Source organism: Lissotriton helveticus, chromosome 6 (genome assembly GCF_964261635.1).
Source record: "Lissotriton helveticus chromosome 6, aLisHel1.1, whole genome shotgun sequence".
NCBI lineage: Eukaryota > Metazoa > Chordata > Amphibia > Caudata > Salamandridae > Lissotriton > Lissotriton helveticus.
In genome coordinates, this window is record NC_136067.1 from 1,681,337,510 (window position 1) to 1,681,359,738 (window position 22,229).

A 22,229-nucleotide genomic window follows, 5' to 3' on the forward strand; every position below is an offset into this window, starting at 1 on the left:
TGCATCTGTGAGCGGGTTGGACACACCGGAGGAAGGGAGAGGCTCTTCAGTACACTTCAAAGGGTGTTCTTTGATTCAGAGATCATTGGGAAGGTAGCTGTGCGCATCACAGCAAGGCGATGGGACTCCTTGCTGTGATGTGCTAAAGAGTGATAAAGAGTATGGCTGTGGGGTAAACTTTTGCTACACATATCACTGTGGCTGACATCTAGATGTAAACCTCTAGTCAATCCCATGGCCTTTGTTATGGAGCTATCAGATTCTGATTTGCTCCTGCTGTGTGTTAGAAATGGGATTTCTGTTTGGTTAGGGTTGGCGCCTAAGCCAGGCAGAAACCACCACTCTGGTCAGAGCAAAGGAGTTACACACTGATGATAACCTCTGCTCACCCCCTTGGTAGCTTGGCACGAGCAGTCAGGCTTATCCCAGAGGCAATGGGTAAAGCGTTTTCGCAACACACACACAGCAGCAACACACTAGGCACACTACAAAAGAAACTCCACACAATGTTATATCAAAAATAGACTTTGTATTATCATAAACACATTACAAACATAATCACACATTGCACTGTGCCAACTGGCACTAGGCAATATTCACAGGGGATTATATACAGGACCAGGCCAATCGGGCCACGGTCGGAACCATCAGAATGCAGGTAGTAAATATAAAACACAACTAGTAACTACTGGTACCATAACGACCTAAGCATTATCATATTAGCATTAGACACCATCCTAAAATATCATAACCTGACATTAGGCAAAAACACATTAGGCCCAAACCTCATTAACATAAATACATTACGTGTTAGGTCTCACCAGCATAAACACATTTTGCAATAACCTCATAAGCATAAACATGTTAGGCATTAGGTATCACCAACATAAACACATTATGCAATCACCTCATAAGCATAAACACATTCTAGGCATAAGTCAGGGTGCATAAATCACATTTACCATAGGTACCTCATGAATTACATTAAGGCCTGACGCCTTACCAACCTAACACTGACCCCCTGGCCAACTGGCCTTCTCAGAGGGGCTCAAATGCCCTATGCCCAAAATGTCAGTGCTGGCTGCCAATGTAGCAACATCAAAGTGCGCAATTGCGCTGGGGCAGGGCAGAAGTGTATTTAACTCCTCTTTCATCACAAGGAACAAAAGTGCCCCCAATGACATAGTGGCGCTGGCACTATGGTGCCTCCTGGGTCCCCACTGGGACTGTGTCAACAAATGGCCTAAACTATGCAGCTGCCGCTAACTGCCGTGCAGCTGTAAAAATGATTGTAGACACTGGCACTCACTGTGCCCTCTGGAGTCCCCACCTGGACTCTGCAAGACAAATGTGCCCCCAAATGTTGCAGTTGTTCGCTATGGCGGGGCAACTGAGGGAAATACATCAGGTACTTGCACTTCGGTGTCCTCAGGAGTCCACACTTGGACTCTAAAACAATAGTGCCCAATGTTGCAGCTGTGAAAACTGGACACCTGCCATACAGGGCCACTCAAGCCCCTCACACCGGGGCTCTACAAAATGAAGAGTGTCACTCTGTGGCAGCTGCCCACGTTCCTGCGGGGCAGCTGTGGAAAGCAGCAAAGGCACTGGACCCGATGCCCACTGGGAACCCCACTCACTGGGGTTCTTCTTTGACCCCTCCGGTCTTCTTGGGGGACCAATACTGAGATCGACTCCTCTCTTCCCTCTTTTAGGGCTGCACTCACCAGCACAGCCACTCCCTCCTCATGTGACTCCTCCGGTCTCAGGCTGGACACAGGGAGCACTCTGTGTACCAGACTCCTCTTCCCCTTTGTCAGGTGGGGGCTTGGTGATCAGACACACCACAGGGGGCGGAGCCAGCATTGTACAGGGCAGGCACAATCTTATTCAGGGTCAAGGGGCTACTCCTCCCACCACTCCAAATGTAGATGTCCTATTCAGACTAGTGCTGACTCACCCTGCCCCTCCTGGAGCCACACACACCTCCAAGCCCCTGTGCGTGGGTGAGGAGCCTGAACGTTATCCTTTTGCTGATGGGGAGCCAGTGCAGGTCTCTCAGGTGGGGCGGGGGATGTCGAGAATGAGTCGTGCGGATGCGTTCTGTATGCGTTGGAGTCTTTTCTGAAGTTTGATTGTGGTTCCTGCGTATAGGGCGTTTCCGTAGTCGAGTCAGCTGGTGACGAGGGCCTGGGTGACCGTCTTTCTACTTCCAGTAGGGATCCAGCAGAAGATCTTACGGAGCATGCGCAGGGTGTTGAAGCATGAAGATGAGATGGCGTTGACTTGTTTGGTCATCGTGAGAGAGGAGTCCAGGATGAATCCCAGGTTGCGTGCATGGTCAGTGGGTGTCGGTGCGGTGCCTAGTTCTGCGGGCCACCAGGAGTCGTCCTAGGTGGATGGGGATGGTCCGAGGATGAGGACCTCCGTCTTGTCTGAGTTCAGTTTCAGACGGCTGAGTTTCATCCATTCCGCGATGTTTTTCATTCCTTCCTGGAGGTTGAGTTTGGCTGTGGCTGGGTCTTTGGTGAGGGAGAGTAACAGCTGGGTGTCGTCGGCGTATGAGATGATGTTGAGGTTGTGTTTGCGTGCAATGGTGGCGAGGGGTCTCATGTAGATATTGAAGAGGGTTGGGCTGAGTGATGAGCCTTGGGATACGCCGCAGATGATCTCGGTGGCCGCGGAGCGGAAGGGAGGGAGGCGGACTCGCTGGGTTCTGTCGGAGAGGAAAGAGGTGATCCAGTCCAGGGCTTTGTCTTGGATCCCGGCGTTGTGGAGGCGGGTTATTAGGGTGCGATGGCAAACTGTATCAAAGGCGGCTGAGAGGTCTAGGAGAATGAGGGTAGTGGTTTCCACGTTGTCGAGTATGGCCCTGATGTCGTCGGTGGCTGCGATGAGGGCAGTCTAGGTGCTGTGGTTGGCTCGAAATCCGGACTGGGATGGATCGAGGGACCCATTGGCTTCGAGGAATGCGGTCAGCTGCTTATTGACGATCTTCTCGATCACTTTCGCCGGGAAGGGAAGAAGAGAGATGGGGCGGAAGTTTTTTAGGTCTTTGGGGTCCGCTGTGGGTTTCTTCAGTAGGGCGTTGATCTCTGCGTGCTTCCAGCTCTCTGGGAAAGTGGTGGACGGGAGGGAGTTGTTTATGACGTTCCGTAGGTGGGGAGCGATGATGGTGTCGGCTTTGTTGAAGATGTGGTGAGGGCATGGGTCGGAAGGAAAGCCGGAGTGGATGGTGTTCATGGCGCGGGCGGTGTCTTAGGTGCTGATGGGAGTCCAAGCGCTGAGGATGGTTGTAGGGAGCGTTGGTTCGGTGGCTGGGGGGAGTCTGGGCACCGAAGCTGTTGTGTATGTCGGCGATCTTGCGGTGGAAGAACGTGGCGAGGGAGTTGCAGAGGTCTTGTGACGGTGTGATGTCGTTGCTGTTGGCGTTGGGATTGGGGAGCTGTTTTACGATGTTGAAGAGTTCCTTGTTGATGTGTGTGTTAGGCTCTCTGAACTCAGAATTTAATAACGCATCTTTTAGTAAAGATGTTTTTTAAATTTTGTGTTTGAAACTGCCACTTTGGGCATTTTCTTGTTTAACCCTTCTGTGTGCCTCTGCCTGTTTGTGTATTGACTGTCTGGTTTTGGAGTGACAGGGCTGGGGATGTGCGTTCCCTCAGACGGCCACAGAGGGTGGGGGAGGGATGTGTGTGTCTGCCTTTTCTGAATGAGTCAGATCTGAGCTGAATAGACCTGGGCTGCATTCAGAGTAGTGGGAGGAGTTTTCACTAACACCTGAATAGGCCTGGTCTGCATTTAGAGTGGTGGGAGGAGATTTCCCTTGCACCTGAATAGAGCCTGTCTCTCTTGCACAATGCTGTCTCCAGCCCCTGTTGTCATACTACACCAGTGAGGACAGAACTGGTTTGGACTGAGTTCAGAGACTCTTGCAGAACAAGAACAAAGACAGAGTGGGGTATAAATATTAGACCTAAACCCCCTGAACTTTAGAACATTGCTGGAATTCAAGATGACTCTTTGCCAAGGAGAAGGGCTGGAGAGATTGAGGAGATGTACTGCCTCTCTGCTGTGTGCTGTGTGGGGTTGGCCAGCAGTTGCTGGTTCTGCCAAGGAAAGAAGGAGGACTTTGCTGTGTCCCCTGCTTGCAGGAGGTCTCCAAGGGCCTGTGTGTGCTGGCCTCCTGTTCTGAAGTGTCAGGGACACAAAGACTTCACCACCACCTCTCTGAACTCTACTGCTGTGAGTTCTGACCTGCCAGGAGTCGCCAGTATGGGACCTCTGGAAGATGTTGCTGCTGTTAAGGAGCTGGAAGAGAGAAGGAACTTGAAGAACTACAGAAATGAAGCATCGCTTTCCTTGCGGCTGTTTTTCTGACACATCTCCGGCGCGAGAAGAATTTCCAAGCATTGCCATGCCGCTATGAAAACCGATGCAGCACCTGTCGCCGCTGCAAGAATCGACACATCGGGGGGTCGTAGCTAATGAAAACCGACGCAGCGCCACTCGCTGCCGCATTGATTACCGACCCATCCATGATTTCCACGCATCGCACCTGTGTGCCAAGTTTCCCCAACGCATCACCTGCAGACCGGAACCATAAAAAAAAAAAATCGACGCATCACTTCCCCCTACAAATCGCCCCCACGCCTGAAGCGACTACCTCAGCTCCAAGGAAAACTCCCGATGAAGATAACCACGACCTTCCTCAACAACCTGGGAATGTGAGTCTTGAATATCACAGTTCCTTACCCATATATTCACCCCCTACACCACTCAACTTGGGGAATAATGAGCCCAACTGTAATAGAGTCAGCAATGCCAACGAAATGAAGGACAACAAAGAAAGATCTGTGGTAAGGAGAACGAACCAATCATGGAGGAAAACAAAAAATAGAACACAGGCAAGCAGAACTAATGCAAAAAAGATAACTTCACGAATTCAGAATGAAGTTAAGGAGCTCCAGAAACTAGTAGGGAACCTGGTACAAGCCTCGTCGAAATTCTCACAGACAATTGAAAAAAATATGGGAGATGACGTTAGGAACCCACACCAAAGTTTCACACATCCAGAATGTTGTACTCAGGCTTAACAGACCTAACAGAACCGATCCTTTATCAAATGAAGAAGTCTTGGTCTTACTCAGATCTTATGAACAACCAGTCCATGAAAGAGAGGAGAGCATCAAAATAGTACCTATTGACTCCAATAGACCGTCCAGAAAGAATGACAGGAAAGCTATCCACAACAACCTACGACACATCCAGGTGACGGCAACGGAATCTGACCATGGCAACGTCCCGAACTCACACGAACCCCTGAAATGCCTGTTATTAAACTGTCGTTCGGCAACGAAACATGCATCTGACATAGCTGCTCTCATCATTAACAAGCAAATCGACCTGGCCTTCCTCACTGAAACTTGGCTCAGTGAATCATCTTCACCTAATTTAGATCTCCTAGTTCCTCCTCAATATAACATTGTCAGATTAGACAGACCTAAGAAAGTGGGAGGAGGGATAGCTTGCATCCACAGGTCTGAGATCGAGGTCAGCCAATTCCAATCTGACCCCCTAGAGTCTTGTGAATACCTTGGTCTCAACATAAAAGCAGCAAACAACCAAAGATGCAACATGCATGCGTTCTACCACCCTCCTGGAGATAACGCAAAGTTCTCAGAGCACCTCATGGAGATCATAACAACTAACTCTAATCCTGATGCCCACAATATATTCCTTGGTGACTTTAACCTCCACTGGGAGGACGACAATGACAAACTAGTTAACTCACTGAAAGACTTCCTCACCGAGCTAAACCTTACACAAGCTTGCACATATCCCACTCACTCACAAGGAGGGACCTTAGACTGGATTATTTCAAAGAATAAAGAGGCTTCAATTCTCGCTACTGACCCGTGTGATTGGTCCGACCATCACGCCATAACCTTTGCGATAACCACATTGAAAAAGGGCAGGACCATACAACCCCGCAAGGCCAAAAAACTGGTCCGAGACACAAAAGAGGCCAATATGGAACTATTGGTGGAAAGATGTGAGAAAGTCTTGAAGGCACCAAACAACAGACTGAATGTCAGCGAGTTAACGGAGCACTACTTAACTTCAATAGGAAATATCGTCAATGACACCATGCCTCAGACACTGAAAAGAGTATCCGAGAAACCTAAAAATCCTTGGTTCAGTGAGTCACTAAATGAGGACAGGCGTAAATTGAGAATGGCCGAAAGGAAATGGAGACAACATCCCTCCTCTCCCGAGCTCATAGCCCTCAGGAATACCAGAAGCCAGTATAACAAGAAGATAATTAAATCCAAAAAAGATTTTATAAAAGCTGAACTTGACAATGCCTCAAACAGACCCCGGAAACTCTTTGAGATCCTAAAACAACAATCGAACAAGCTAGCTAAAACAGTTCACGAGAATCCAAAAACTCCCTTAAGTTGTGAGGAATTCTCTACATTTTTCATGGAAAAAACGAAAATGCTTGAAGTGGAACTCACAACGGCCGCAATTAACATCTCGACCCCTACCTCACCTACAGAAGAGGCCAATGAGCCAACAGAGAGTCCCCAAACAAAAAATAAGGCAAAATGGGACACATTCGAACTGTATGACCAAGATAAGATCACCAAAACGCTAATGGAAATCAGACCGAACAACCACTATCAGGACCCTCTACCGGCAAAGTGCGTTAGAGTAATTAGCCATACCCTAGTCCCGATCTGGACTGACATAATAAATGCCTCACTTACCCAAGGGACCCTGCCCGACTGCCTAAAAACAGGCCAGGTTGTGCCCATCATCAAAAAACCGACAGCGGATGCAACTGACCCGAACAACTATCGACCAGTGACCAACATACCTTTATTGGCCAAAACTATTGAGAAGTGCGTACAAGTCCAACTGAGTCAACACATTGCTAAGTTCTCATTACTAGACGATTGCCAATCTGGATTTAGAGCTGGGCATAGTACTGAAACTGCGATCCTGCACATTGTGGATGACGCCCTACAAGCCCTAGACAGAAATCAAGCATGCCTACTGATTCTCCTAGACCTGTCATCTGCATTTGACACGGTAAATCATGAAATGCTGATGACCAGGCTACAAGAAAGGATGGGCTTATCGGGAAATGTACTGAATTGGTTTAGATCTTTCCTGCAAAATAGGACCCAACGTTTCCTGGTCAATCAAGCGACCTCTTCCCCTTGTCCTACTGCCGTCGGGGTCCCACAAGGTTCAACACTATCCCCAGATCTATTCAACCTATATGTTGAACCTCTTACGGAGATCCTTCGGGGATCACAGATACCCTATCACATGTATGCAGATGACACGCAAATATACATAAAGATCGCCTCCCGAGATGACATTGACCTAATGAACAAGACACTAAAGAGAGCTCTACAGTGGTTAACTACGAACCATTTGAAACTAAATGCCCATAAAACTGAATTCCTGTTAATCTCACCGACAAAGAACCGTCCCGAGGTACAGGAATTGACGAAACTGGTGACAGCACTGAACTGCACCCCGACCCTAGTTAAGTCAGCTAAATCACTTGGAATTACCTTGGATGAGAACCTTGACATGAAAGACCACATAAACTCAATGGCCAAGGGTGCCCGCTTCCATCTGAACTATCTAAGAAAATTGAAACCATACATCTCAAAGACGGACCTAAAACTAGCTGTACAATCCCTAGTTATTTCGAGGATTGAATACGGTTGCACTACGTTAGCGGGTCTACCGAAAACATCCATAGCACCGCTAAAAGCCTGTCTCAATGCAGCGGCAAGACTGATCACGGGATCGAGGAAATTCGACCACATATCCCCTCACCTGAAGACGCTAAACTGGCTACCCTATGAAGCCAGAATTCAAATGAAGATTGCTTGTATTACCCACAGAGCAGTTCACTACAACATGCCGAGATACCTTGCCAAGAAAATTAAGCTATCAGGAAGCAACAGACTAACGAGAAGCGCTAAAGAACTGCTACTGAGGCCAGCCTTTTTCCGTAAGAAAAAGACCTACAACCGAGCGTTCTCAGGAGCCGCCCCCAGAGTCTGGAATTCACTACCTCCTAACATCAGGAAGATTAAAAACTTGATATCATTCAAACGCGAACTGAAGAACTACATGATGAGCAAATACCTCTCTTAGGGAAGAATAATGGTTACTGATGAGAATATCTTCACCAAAGAGAGACAGCCTCGACTGGAACTTCCTGAAGATCAACTATCTGCTATCAGATTGATTCCATGTTATACATTGGACACACACGTTACTACTAACTTAAATCACAGGGATCTGATATCCATAACTCTCAGACAATACGATGTACCCTCTACCTCACTTTGTTTTATTGCCTAGGATCCCGGATACATGGCAATACTTTTTACTCCTTAATGCTATTTACACATGATATTTGCACTGCTATGCTATACAACCCTACCTCACTCACCCCCTAATACTAATTGGATAGGCCGAATAACTCTTACTTATAATCCCCCTTATAGCTGATCGCCTTAGACCCTATACCCATGTATATCTGTTGTTACTATTGCCTCCATAATTGTCTGTAACCTATCCTTACATGTGAAGCGCTCTGATACCCACGGGTCTTGTCCGCGCTATACAAAACTCTATAAATAAAATAAAATAAATAAAAATACAGACCGGATTTGATGCATCTTTTCTGCGTGCAGCAGAACTGTCGCATTACCTCCCCAAGGTCTCAGAAACTGACGCATCTCCTTGTTTTCGATTCTTCCTCACTCTGCGGCTGTTTGGCCTTGTGAATTTTGACGCAACTACAGGTACTGTGTGTAAAAGTCACATATCCATAGTTTTCTATCATAGAAGTCCTTGAAACCTTTTGAAAGTCATATTTTTAACGGCGTATGTAAGATTTTTGTTGTTTTGCTCTTGTTAGTTTAGATAAAGATATTTTATTTTTCTAAACTGTGTGGTGTCCATTTGTGGTGTTTTCACTATGTTACTGTGAGTGTTGGTACAAATACTTTACCCTTTGCCTTTGGGATAGGCTGTCTGCTCATGCCAAGCTACCCAGGGGGTGAGCAGGGGTTATCTAAAGTGTGTATCCCCCTTACCCTGACTAGGAGCAAGGGTACCTATTTGGACACATGTACCTACCTCTGCCAACTAGAGACCCCCATTTCTAACAACAACATAATCTGATTTGGCACTCTTTCTTTAGCTTTAGCAATAACACTAGAACCCACCCATTCAGAAGCGTTGACATGTTCAATGATATTATTTGCACTTAACTCCTCCAGATGTTTCTTGAAACACCGAATGGTACTTCTCTTATCTTATGATACATAGGTATAGCATTATCCTTTAAAATAATCTGATGTTCACATCCTTTCACAAAACCAATCATATCACCAAATAATCAGGATATTTATTCAAAATGTCCTCGTCTCAACTCCTTGTTGTTCCAGCAACATCACTTGAGTTTCAGTGCCAAGGTTCCATATAAAACCCAGCCTGCCTTGTTCTATCCACCCCATAATGTCTTTTCCATTTACAGTCACAACAATATTTGTAAATATAGACCTTCTAGCAAAATTCCAACAAAATTGAACATTTCCTCAAAATACCCTAGCATTTTAATTTTGAAATCACCATAGGCAAAAGCTCTATTATCACACACTGTCAGCAAGGTATTTGACCAAAGAGAAATAAATGGTTTATGACAACATGATAACAGGTGAGCCTGAGTCACCCGTGACTTTTAATTCAACTTTGTCAATGTGTACCCAACAATAATGTCCTTTTTTTTACTGGCGAAAACACTTTTCTCACAATCAACATCCACAGTCAAAATAACTTTAGGCACTTCGGGGCACATTTAGAAGAAAATGTCGGCACGCTGAGCGCACCAAATTAGGCAGCGCAGCATTCCGGCATTTCCAAAACGCATGGGCCGTAATCACAAGAATATGGCACACCCTATGTTTCCACTAGTGCTGGCGCAAAAATGGCTTCCTTGTGCAAGCGAAAGGCACCATGCCGCCATGTTGCAATGGTGCCTGCGCTCCAGGGACAATTGTTTATGTACAGGAGGGGACACCCTCCTGCACATAAACAATCAATAACGGCAATTTGCACCTTCTATGTGTGCTGCATACCTTGGCGCCAGGGGGCATTGCAGCTGTGGTCGTTATGTAATACCCTTGTAGAGGCATTTAAAACTCACGAAACTTTTTTTTACATTCCTGCTGGCAATCCTGCACTGAGGTGACCAAGGCTGGTAATCTTTCTTAGGGTGGCCACTAATGTAATCTTTTTTGATGTGTACAACGCTAATAATATCAGTAACTCTGGATAATTTTCATTGAACATAAGTAGCTCTTATTAGTGAAAAGGATGTAGACCCCTGGTCTTACCAAACCTATGGCCTAATGTGACTGCTCGAAAAGCAAGGTCTTCAGCATCTTAGAGAATTCAAGAAATGAGTAGGAGTGAAGCTAAATATCCAGCAGGGTTTCCATGATCTTCCCTGGAGCTACCTTGAGAATGATGTGTTTGAGTTTCTCCATCTTGAATGCAATATTTTCAGTAAAGATGTTTAACTATTCAAATAGATGCCTGATCTAAAACTACTTGCAACCTTCGGAATAGGGAAATGTCGTGTAGTTCCTATATTACCCATGCAGGACCTGCACGTTTGGATAACATAAACTGTAGGATTGATGGCAGACTAACTCTGAGCACCCCCACTGTGTATGTTAGCCTATTTGCATTAGCTAGCTCACAGTGCCACTAGAATCTCCTCTATCTGGGAGAGAATAGTTTCTGGCAACCTTGGAACGTGATAACCTTATCCCTCAGGATCATGGAAACAATGTACTACCTTTCGCTCAGTCACTCGTGCTTACTTATTCGGTCTCAGAGAGTTACACGGAAGAAACAGTTGGGCGTGTTACAATAAGCATTTATTGCACAATTGTTCTTCTAGTGTAAAATATATGTGCTGCGACAACCGTTAGACAGTAGCAGAGATCTATGATCAGCAGTACAGTGAATTTAAAAGGATAGTAGAGTTCTACCATTTTGCAATAGTCATTAACACATACATGGATATAAAATGCATGATAAAAGAAAGCACACGTACTCCTACGATGCCTATCTAGAAGTCCCTAAGTGTACCTAGCATGTGAGTAGGTGTAGAGCCAAGAATCCCTCTAGGTTTAGTCTAATCCCATTACCTGAAGCAGGAGAGTGTTGGACCCCTTCCTGGTCTCGAGTTGGACACCCAGCAAGGGATGTTTAGACAGCTATCAGCTGGAACGTCTGCATGCAGAAGCGTCTGCGTCTCTGGGCAGTCTGTCAGCCTGGAAGTCTCAGTTCCTTCTAGCTAACACTACCAAGAGGTGCTGTATTTATACAGAAAGTATCTAAGGTTCCTTTGTCCCTTGTTACTTGTATTAGCCATTGTTGAGCCCTTGACGTTTGTTTCTGACTGGAGTCAAATCTTTCTTGTAGGAAGAGACCTTTCTGTTGCGAAATGGGAGTGTTTGTTTTTCTTGAATGTTTGTGAATCTTCTCAAACTGCTTATCAAAAATCTTTGCTCTCTGGAAAAGCTTTTTTCCGGCCACCAATCTTTTGGTAAGCACCAGTGTGCCAGTGCTGTAAATGGATTTGATAACATGTTGCTATACAAGCTTTGGCTGCCAGAGTTGAAGCAGTGTTTATGAAACACAATATTGCCTCTCTACTTTTTAGTAGTTTGGAACATTCAGAGCTCACCTTGAGAACCTGAAAGAGAGCTCTGAAGTGTGTCAGTTTTGACAGAGTATTATATATACTGAAGTTGATAGCCCAGAGGGCAAAGTGGGTTGGGCATTAAGATTTTTTTATTTAATGCAGTCTAATTTTCAGTTTACTGGATCTTACAACATGGCTTCTTCTGTCAAGATAAAGGACACACCCACTAGAATGGAGAACTGGAAGTCGACCTGTATAGATGAATATCAGACGTTATATTACAAGTTGTCACATCGGAAGTCATTACTTTGAGATAAGTACATTAGGAGTAACTTTACATGGTGATCCTTTAAATTGGGATTGGCTTTACATTGTAGGTAAGGTGGTAAGCATTACTTCATAAATAAACACACAAACACATAAATATATGCATATTGTACACAAGGTATTTATTTATAAATATATACCCATTAATCTAATTTTGATTTTAATTAATTTTTTTAGTACACTATTAGTTAAAAAATAAATTAATATTAATTATAATTTATTTGCATTTATTTGTTTTGCATCATATAATTTAATTTTAAAATACCTTTCCTTGAACCCTAAAAACCTCATAGTACCTATAAGCAGTACCCATTCTTGATCCCTAAAATTCCCTACTGCACCTAAATACTACCCATCCCTGGACTCTAAAACCCCCTTTCTACCCTTATGCAGTGCCCATTCCTGAACCCCAAAAACTCCTTACTGCCCCTAATCATTACCCATCCATAGTGGCGGCTCCTCTGCTAAGGCGGAAGAGTGTAGCCCCACTGCTCTTTGAGCAGTGCAAAAAGAAAAAAGAAAATGATAATATCATGACATTCTTATCATTTTATTTTTCAGTGCGGACTCTGAGCCAGGTTAGGGTGGGGCTAAGCTGGGCTGGCCAGAGTAGAGGCAGGCGTGGTTTTCACTCTCTACGTGCGCATGACTGTTTGGCCGACCTCCTCGGGCCAGCCAAACACCCAAGCCCAGTGCTCTCCTCCCTGTGTGTGTTAGGCACAGCCAGTATGCACCTGTTATGGTCTGTAATCGTGGCATGTAGTCTTCGCGTGCTTTTTCGTGGACCTTCATTGTGGCTCTCTCTGAACCATTGAGGCAGGCCTAGTAAGATTTCCTCAGATTCATACCTCTCTTCAGTGAATTTGTTGAACTAGAGAATATTTAAAGATCAAATTTGATATAGATGTATTACTTTTACATTGATTTCCGGGTTTTTATAATATCTTTTATGTGATCAGTGGAAAACGTTGTGTAACGCCACTCACTACCTGAAAAAAACGGACAAATTAGAATAAGTGAGTTTTAAGATTTGTTTTCAATTTGCCGAAATTAGTTTAATTGGACATGGATGGCGTTCCAGAAGCGTACCCCAAAATTCCTTAATCTCTAACCACTCCACTCCACACGTTGAGAGTTTTAATGCCGTTGAACAGAGTAGGTTGCAGTCGGAGGAGTGAAGCTCTCTGCATGGTCGATAGCTGGTGATCTTGTACCGGTGAATGGCGTGGCAATCCTAGTTGCATTTGAGGAGCAGGCATTAACTGTTGATGTTTCTTCAAATGACTACTCTTTTAAGAACTGGATCCTGACATCAACATGTAATTGGTTGAGAGACCGTCTGTCATTATGGGGCATGTGCTTGAACTGTGCCATTTTGTATTGTAATGTGATGTATCTGTACAGAGAAAGTAGGCCCATTGACTGTAGTTTAGGGCCACATTTTAAAGTAAATTAATGCCATTGGTTGTTGTGATTGTGTCACAGTATTTGAATTGTAATTATATTTTGATTATATTGTGCTGTACATTTTTCTATTACCACTTTAATTTGACTTGTGGAGAGTGTTGTTCATCCACTTTGTGTAATTCAGTGAAAAGGTTTCGGATTAAATGCAGCGCCAGACGGCTCTGAAACCAAATACTTGTAATTAATTTAATCAAAATGAAGAGCTTAGGGAGGAGTGTAATGGAGCAAACCCTTACGTTGAAAAGTTGTTTGTCATGCAGGCTTTGCTTGTGGTTAGCAAAATTATTATGAGGCATTGGATGAGTGGCTGTGGTCCAAACATACAGGGATGTTTACCTTAGCGGGTAGAGATGGCAGCTTATGGATACAAACAGTTCTAAAACCAATAGGTGCGGCATTATAACTGAAAGTGCCTGGATGTGACAATTTGTGCACTCCATCCCTTCAGGCACTCAATCACTCATTCACTACAACATACCACAGTGCGGCTGACCAAGGTTCTGCACCTCAATTACCCCAGTAAGCCAAATGAATAAATTGTCCGTGCAATCTCGTCCGGACTATGCCGCACAAATACCCCATTGGAAACCAGATAGGAGAATTCAAGAATTGAAGGAGGGTGCACCAAAATGGAGTTAGAGATTCCAAATTGTAATCCAAAAAGTATTCTTTATTAAGTCTTCAAATTTAAAATCTTTTTGTGGACATCAGCCAACGCGTTTCGTTCCGGGAGGAACGTCGTCAGGGCAATAATGTCTATATCTGGTGTCCCTCCAGCAGTGTCCTACAGTCAGTGGTTTCCTCAGTGACTGATATTCAAAATTAATTTCATGTTTCACTGATCCCACCACTTCACAAATAAATCAGTCCGTGTAGAGGATAAGACACCAGATCCTTTAAAAATATATCGAAAGTAGCCACATCAAGGTATAGAAGGTTCAAGGCATCAACATAAAAGCCCAAAATAAAGTCCTCGTCATTGTAGACGTACAGACCAATCATCCCGCATTCCAACCATCGGTCCTGGAACGAAACGTGTTGGCTGATGTCCACAAAAAGATTTTAAATTTGAAGACTTAATAAAGAATACTTTTTGGATTACAATTTGGAATCTCTAGCTCCATTCTGGTGCACCGTCCTTCAATTCTTGAACTCAATCACTCATTATCCATGCACTAGGTCTCTCATCATGCCACTCATGTATCTATTTATCCACCCATTCACTCATTCTTGTATTCACCCACATGCACAAACCTCACTAATCAATGAAGACGCACTTTCTGTTATCAGTCAGGCCTTTGTGGCTGCGCTCTCTGTGAGAGGTGTGAGAGCGCTTCTCCTAGTGTGTGACTGTTAACTCTGTGAGGGTATGAATGCTATTGGTATTCTGAGACCACTACTTAGAAGGACGTTAGAAAGCTGTATGTAGAGTGGCTGCTAATCTGTGAAGGATGTGAGTGATGCTATTAGTGTGTGGCTCCTCCTTTGAGAAACACAAGAATGCTGTTGGTAGGTAGAGCCTGCTAATTTGTGATGGCTGTAACCATGTTTCTGTGACGGCTGTAACCATGTTTCAGGTAGTAAGTGACCGCTACTCTGTGAGGCATGTGAGTGCTGTCTGTGGAGTTAGAATGCTAGAGTATGAAGGGTGTGGGAGTATTCATCTGCGTGTAATCACGAACCCAACATTCTAAACCTACATTCACTTCACTACGCTCTTACAATTACGTCATATTTCTAGTGAGTTTATCAGGAGCCAAATGGGTCCTGTTATTGCTAACTCACGTGACACTACAGCATGAGCTAGACATTTTTTATTACACTTTCCCCTCATGTATGTTTTATGTTACTTGTTTATTTTGCGGCAGTTGATTTGAAAAAGTTTTTTTAGCACAGAAATGTCTGCTAAAACAGTAATCCCAATACTTGACTACTACATTAGGTTGTCCATGGCAAACATAATTGTGAAGTTAAGAATATATAATTTTAGTAATCCACACCCTTTGCTTTGCTAAAAAAACATTTACTCTATTGAAGGAAGATTTTCCTAAATGTTTACTTTGCAAGCTGCAGCGAACAATGGGCACTGCTGATTGGAATAAGAATGTTCAGGTTTGTTTAATTGGAATTATTAGAATGTAAACAGTAAAGTTTTGGAGAAGAATTTGGGACTGGCATTACAACAATAAAGTTCATACTTCACATGGATGCAGCGATGGCCCGTATATTGCGTTCCACCGGGCTGTGACGTGGGGCGGGGGCGGCGGGAGGGGGGGTGTAAAATATGGGAAACGGACGATTACAGGTAAGTAACGTTAACATTTTTTTAAAAACTAATTTTGTTGCGCGCGCCTCATCGCATTTGGCGGTGCAGCGCGCGCGACGAAATTTGTTTTATTTATTTTTTACGTTACTTACCTGTAATCGCCATTTCCCTTATTTTACACCCCACCTACCCTGCCCCTCCCCCGCCCCACGTCACCGCCCGGTGGAACGCCCTACACGGGCCGTCGCTGCATGGATGTGTATAATGTTTTCTATTCGTCTGTGATACATGATGGGTAGGGTGCACAGACATAATATCGACTCCACAATATCGAATGGACAAAATATCGAGTTTTAAATATCGTTTGGAGAAAATATCGTCAGGACAGAATATCGACAGCCAAAATATAGTTTTTAAGGTAAGTGAAGTAATATCGACTGTAAATAATATCGAAAGTAAAAAATATCTTTTTTTATATAATATGTAATTATTTATAGTGTTTTTATGTTATAATATGTGTGAAAAGTGTCATTTTATGTTATAATTATTTTTAATTAATGATTTTTTTAAAATTATTGTGTAATTTTATTCTGTAGCGGGTTGTGGGTTTATAGGGGAATAGGGTGGGAAGTAATTTAATTATAATTAATTAAATATGTAAATGTATTAATTGGTAGTAATAATAATTAATTGGTAATTAAATATTATATGTTAATTATTTAAAATTCAATTGGTAATTAATTTAATTTAATTGATTAATTGCTAATTATGTAAATTAAAATAATGTATTTCCTGTAGCGGGTTGTGGGTTTATAGGGGAATAGGGTGGGAAGTAATTTAATTATTATTTATTAAATATGTAAATGTATTAATTGGTAGTAATATTTAATTAATTGGTAATTAAATAATATTTGTTAATTAAAATGTAATTGGTAATTAATTTAATTTAATTGATTAATTGCTAATTATGTTAAATTAAAGGGGTATTTTTAGGGTTCAGGGTCAGTTTTTAGTTTTTGGGTAAAGGGGTATTTTTAGGGTTCAGGGTCAGTTTTTAGTTTTGGGGTAAAGGGGTATTTTTAGGGTTTAGGGTCAGTTTTTAGTTTTTGGGTAAAGGGGTATTTTTAGGGTTCAGGGTCAGTTTTTAGTTTTTGGGTAAAGGGGTATTTTTAGGGTTCAGGGTCAGTTTTTAGTTTTTGGGTAAAGGGGTATTTTAAGGGTTCAGGGTCAGTTTTTAGTTTTTGGGTAAAGGGGTATTTTTAGGGTTCAGGGTCAGTTTTTAGTTTTTGGGTAAAGGGGTATTTTTAGGGTTCAGGGTCAGTTTTGGGGTTTTTGGGTAAAGGGTTTTTTTAGGGTTCAGGGTCAGTTTTGGGTTTTTGGGTAAAGGGTTTTTTTAGGGTTCAGGGTCAGTTTTGGGGTACAGGGGTACAGGGGTACAGTGTAAAAATCAAGTAAAATTAAATTTACATTAATTTAATTTTATGAAATTAAATTAAATTATATTTAAATAATTTTAAATAATTTAAATTAAAAAAATTATTATATACTTACCAATACTTACGTTGTAATGGTAGTGCGTTGTAAAAGTTGTGTTGTAACGTCATATATCCACTGTTGCACTCTTTGCAGTGGGAATAGTAATTTTTACTCTTTTGTATTTGTACGTTAATAATATTGGCTATTATTTAATTAAATTTTGTTACTATATATATATATGTTTTAAGAAATATGATTAAAAAATATTATGTTTTTACTTTCATTAATTATTTAATTATTAAAAGTTATTTTAAGTATTGTTAATTATATTTGAGTAATTAATTTTTTATATTAATGTAATTAAACATTGTTTTTATTAAAGTCGATATTTTTTACAACTATATTTTTGTACACGATATTTTGTACTCGATATTTTTGTACTTACCTGTTTGTACATACAAACTCGATATTTTGGTTGTAGATATTTTCTCGTCGATATTTTGGTAGTCGATATGTGGAAAAGTAAATTTTGCCATGTTCTGTGTCCCTACGTGTTCCCCATCTTATGTTATGTGTGCATGATTAATATGCATATGTATTCCCCATGTTTGACTAAAGACGCAATTACAGTTGTGTCCATCCCTAGTATGCCAGTTCCCAGTTCTCGTGAAAGCTACGAGTATTAGGCCTATGTAAAGTTACGTTGCCACGTTTCCCAGTGTGCACGTTATTTCATTGTAAAGTCCCCGTTTCTAGGCCTCAAAAGGGCCCGGACACCAGATTCAGCTCCTGTCTCCTGAGCCCTCGCTGAGGAGCGATACAGCCCCCACCTGTATCCTCGACCCTTCACTTACTTCCTGCCTCACAGTGCCCGGCTCGGCCTGGCTCTGCCTACGAGTCTGCCAAGAGTATGTTATGATTCTAGTTATCAGTCCAGCCCTCCTTCTCTGCATTCCTAAACTACTGAATCGCATCAATAGTTTCCGTCATTGTCTAGCCTTTACGTCTCCATGTAAGAGAAATACTGTATTTATGGTCATTTAATATTCTTCAACACGCACTACATGTAGAATAATGCATGCTCCAGTCTTAGAGTCTGTTAGCCTCTCCCCTCCTGACTCTTAGTTTATATCAACATGTCCTCTAAACATTAGATACTAGATAGGGTTTAGGTACATGTCGCCCTGACTCTCCAGACTTCAGTCTCTACTCCTAGCACAGAGTTCATAGCCCCCAGCTTCTCCTAGTAACACGTCATTGTCAGTTTGCGCGCACCATTAGGTTAGAGGTCCCGGCTCCTTAGGTAGCCCCCTCCATGTTTCCGCCCCATTTATGACATATTCTGTTACGTTTACATCACATGTCCATGTATACGCCTCTTGTTACACCTACTTTCACCCTTATCTTTCGCGACTGCTATTGACCACACCCACTGCTCCGCCTATCATATGTATTGTAATGCAACTATTTTAGTATATATGCTTGTGTACTGTTATTAAATGTTACGCCAGTCCAATCCTGTCCCAGGCAGCGCTGCCATCCTGTTCCCGTGCAGGTTGTCCTGTTCCTGTCCTTTATGCTGTATTAAACCTGCAAACTCCTACTACCTCGAATCTTGACTCTTATTTATTGAGCTATCTGTTATTGCTATGTCCAGTCAAACCTAGATCCGGTATTAATTATTTATATACCACATAATGGCGCCCGAATAGGGACTTGCCCTTTCCCCACGCGCCGGTGAAGCCACGCCGGCCCCCTGACCCTCTGCAGCCGTGACGGAACCATACCGTGCACGTGCAGATATTTCTGCTTCAAGTATCCCTCAGGCCCACGGAGGAGACGGAGGTGGCGGTCCAGCATCCAGACGAGGCGGTGGAGGAACGCGGCGAGTCCCGACCAGAGCCCAAGCCGAGAGTCCAAGGTCCGAGGTATCCGGAGGCCCACCCGTAACTGAAGTCCGAAGTTCGTCCGTCCGGCGTCGAAGCAGTCCAGTCCAGTCCGAGGCCTTCCGTTCTTGCTGCCCGGTGAGTACCGTTGCTGGGGTAGTATCTAGACAGGGTCAATCTAATTGTCTCTGGTCCGTGGGTTTTGGTGGTACACAGACCCAAAACGAAGTGTCCACTCCGGTGGATGCGGGTCCTGACGTGTCTCTTTATGAGACCGGTAAGTTTCGTACTGTTTCAGCAGTGCATCTAGTTTCTGTTCTAGTCAGTTCTGTTCTCGAGAAATTCATGTATTCTGTTTTCAGTATTCCAGGTAGTATTCTGTCCGAACTGTTATTTTAAATGTTCTTCATGTATTTTAATGTCGTGGTATGAGAGTGGTGTAGTTATCGTGTTCATTGTGTATTGTATTGTGTCCAGATTACAGTTCAGTCATGCCGTTATTTTCCAGACTACGTCAGTTAAGAACTAGAAAAGGTCTGTTAGAAGAAGCAGTTCCTGTCCCGCCTAGGGACAGTCCAGGTCACTTTATGTATCAGAAGCATGGCATAAGTGCCATATTATATCTAGATTTATGGGTAGAGTATACCAAACAGTTAGAAGAAAAGTATAGATGGCCCGTATCGGGTACATGGGATGCCGAGTGCATCATGCGAGTAGAAGAAGCATTATGGAAAAAGAAAGCCAGACAGTCACAGAAAGATGCCATCGAGTTATGGCGCAAAGAATCTCATAAAAGAACCGAAAAAGAAATCAGAAAGTCAGAATTAAGTAGAGAATCCTTAGAACGAGCCCACGAAAGGGAATTAATCGAGATAGGTGAACGAGTCAAAACCGAACAGTCAGATAGACAGAGGCATGCCCTCATTAAGGGTATGTATCCTCTTCTTGCCGAGGGCTTGCCAAAAGCGACCCCGGAGGCATCCAGTAATTTTCCGCCACCATTAGTTCCGACCAAGCTACGTCACAAACCGACCGCAGCTGATATTTTCATCTCGTCCTACTTGGACGACACAGTCCCAGAATATGCAAATCCTGTTCCGCCAGTCCCTGTAAATAATGTAAATCCTGCTCCTCCAGACACCGGAGTACCTGCTACGGTACCCCCGGTCCAGCCTACATTACAATTTCCCACTCTGCCAGCACGAAGAGTATCAGTCGACGATTCCAGTATAGGGGCCGCAGGAGGAGGTCCTCCTGGTACCCCGCCACCACACCAACGAGTAACGTTAGTCGAGTTACATGAAAGTGCGTTACAGCGTACGCCCAAATATAAGTCCGTTGCAGATATCCGACAAGCTCTTACTGAATGCCGCTATGATCCAGTTGCAGGTGATGATAGTACAGTTATATATTCCATCCGTGTAAGACGGGTGACCGGGTATTTGGATACCCTACCGAATATGAAAGAAGATCTAGACAGAATATATCGTTTCATCCGTACAGGGGATGATCCAGAAAGTATTGGCGAAGCCATGTCTCAAAGGAAAGCTGAGATCCAGCTCATGATATTAAAGTTTCTGATTAATTGTTTAATAAGGGAACAAGATTATCCGACCAAAGATCCGGCCGAAATGAGAATCCTGACAAGGTGGAGTGATAATATAGCCGAGGGTAAGCACAGAACCATCAGTAGTATAGAGAGTATGTACAAGAGAATTCGTAAAGAAATAATAAAGTTACATGAACAACGTAAAGCAGCACAAGTAAACGAGAAAGAGAATGACTCTTCTACTGAAGAGGTAGACGATGAGAATCCCGCCAGAATAGCGTATGTAGGTAGAACTAGACTTTCCGACCGACATTCACGTCTAGACTACAAGAAAACTGTTCCTCATCCAGCACCAGAACAAAGTTCCCTAGAACAAGTATTTCAAGCTACCGATCACATTCTGAAATCACGAATCGGTTATAGTGAATTAAGTACTATGCATGAACAAGAACTAGCCCGATCAGCAGTCCGATGGATTACTGATTCTACCACTTTTCCAGATGAAATAGTGGCACAAATGTTTCTGAAACTGCCCCCAGCCGAGCAACGACTGGTGGGTATGTATATGATCCAGCACCTCATCACATTGTATGAGGGTCAACATTCTGATCCAGGTCCGTTACACGATGTCCTGAACGAGTTACTCCAGTATAGATGGAAAGGTTTAGGTACCGATTTAATTAGTGTCATTCTAGAACAGCGCCATAAATATAGTATGTTTTTGAACCCGCATTTTGTTCATGTCTCACCTCCAGAAAGTAAACCATTTTACATAGATAGACAGAACCCGCTACGAGAAGTACACCCAGTCAGGACAGCAGATGGTGAAATGCAACGAGTGTTTGTTTACACTCCGATTACAAAGATGGAACTCTTAGAGATGAAGAAACTAATTCCCTGTCATGACAAAGATCCAGCAGGGTTCCACCGAGAATTAAAAGACATGCTCCGTATGGGAGAATACACGTATCCAGATATAATTAAAATGTTAAAAGTCCTGTTGCCCGCAGGCATATATGAAAAACTCAAGGAAAAAGAATGGGAGGTGGGAGAGAAAAAGATCGATTGGGCAGTTCTAGAAGCTGAAGATAAGATACGAGTACCAGGTACCGGTCTTGGAGAGAAATGTAAAGAATTACCTGAACTATTAATACACGTTTTGCCCAGATTATTAGCCACTAAAAAGGAAGACTGGGATGCAATCTCAGCCTGTAAACAGAAACAAGACGAAGACACTAGTGATTTTTATTCTAGATTCGAGAAATGCTTTATTATAAACAGTGGCCTCAAGACGAGTAGTGAGTCATACCCTCATCTTTTTGTTACTAAATTAGTCGAGAATTCAAGTCCACAAGTTAAGAATCGAGTTTTGAAAGTCGAAAGTACATGGCAAGCTAGTACCCCGTCCCAGATGTTACAGATGCTTCAGTACCACCAGAATAGAATCAGAGAAGAGCAAGAACACGAGAGAAAACGTATGAAAGACACGAAAATGAA